Source organism: Adiantum capillus-veneris, chromosome 9 (genome assembly GCF_014529385.1).
Source record: "Adiantum capillus-veneris isolate H3 chromosome 9, ASM1452938v2, whole genome shotgun sequence".
Lineage (NCBI taxonomy): Eukaryota > Viridiplantae > Streptophyta > Polypodiopsida > Polypodiales > Pteridaceae > Adiantum > Adiantum capillus-veneris.
Window position 1 is genome coordinate 136,011,667 of NC_140939.1, and position 1,650 is coordinate 136,013,316.

The following is a 1,650-nucleotide window of genomic DNA, read 5'->3' on the forward strand; positions in this document are numbered from 1 at the left end:
GCTACGGAGAGCTCTTGCACAGTGGAGAGGGCTGCTGCTACCGCGCACACACGCAGAGGAGAGACAACCAAGGTAGGGCCAAGAATTAGGGGGGAGAGAATATTCATAGCTATTTGCATTTTAATATAAAGCAAGCCAGTATGTGTGCTCGATTTCAAGAAAAGATGTATTAAGGGGAATATGAGGAGATGCTCTCTCTCTCTCTCTTCTCTTGGGCAAGTTTCCACGATGTTAAAATTCTCTTCTTCTAATTCTCTCTCTCTCTCTCTCTCTCTCTCTCTCATGTGCTGGTCGACATATGTGTTACATGCACGTAGGTTTTTTTTTTTTTTTTGGGGGGGGGGGGGGGCGTTCGATCGAAAAGGGGGCCATATTAGTCGGGGCCGTTGTAGAAAGGCGTCGTGAGGTGCCTCTCTGTTTGCAAGAGAGGGCTCTCTCTTTCTCTCTCTCTCTCTCTCTCTCTCTCTCTCTCTACAGAGCATGCAGTTTGCGAAGGGACGGACTACTTGTGGAGAATTGTTGGAGAGAGGAGTGCAACGATTTCAGAGCAGATTATTAAGTCGGGCTATGGGAGGGCATACAGAGCTAGATTGTTAGTGGGGGCCTTCTAGAGAGAGTTGCAACAAAGGGGGTTTGGGGGCGAGGGGGACCTGGGGAGGGAGGCGCACATGCCTCACCTTCGAGGGGAATCTCTGAAATAAGTGACTTTATTTGAGTTGAACGAGTATGTGCCAACGATTTAAAAAAAATCATTGTAACACGAATCTCAGGTGATGCCCTATCTGTCGACGCGTGGGCAGCAGCAGCTCAGATGCATTGGGAACGCAGTCGTCGACACAAGCAAGGGCGAAGGGAGCAGAGCGAGCAGTTTGCAGAGATTGCGAGCAGGTTGAGCATGAGCGCATAGGCGGAGAGATATATTTTATGTAGGATGAGGGAAAGGCTGTTCTGCAGCGTGTCCATCTGTTTGGATGGCTTAGATTAGCTTCAAATAGTGCTTTCATTATGGCCTGTTCAAAGCTCGAGTCCAGGCATTTCCATTTTGAACGAGTATGTATCGCTTAGATTTTAGGGGAAATTACCAAAATACCCCTTTAATTTGAGGAAATTCCCAAAATACCCTTCAAATTTCAAAAATTCCCAAAATGCCCCTGCTAATTTGTCATAAATTCCCAAAATGCCCTTCAAATTTTCCAAAATTCCCAAAATACCCCTGGTTGGGAGACTAAATTTCTCGAAAAATAAATTTTTCTGTAGGTCTACACAAGAAGAGTGATTGTCTATCGTACAAGATGCTAAAACTACAATTTGAGTTGGTTACGTAGGCTTTGGAGATGAATTGCTTCATTATTTTTAGACATAATTGCCTTTTTTGCGATGGTAACTGGTGACAAATTACATGCTGAGCACTCAAAAACGGATCTCAATTGTCGAAAACAAATGAAGATTAGAAAATCTTGAACATTCCAACCAAAATAGATACAAGGGTATTTTGGGAATTTTTGAAATTTGAGGGATATTTTGGTAATTTTCCCTAGATTTTATTATGTCTGTTCGATATCAAATAGGCAACGCACGGGAAAAGCTGATCAAGATAAAAAACAGCATCATCTTCAACGTTGGATTACTTCAAAAATCCATGGTTGGGAT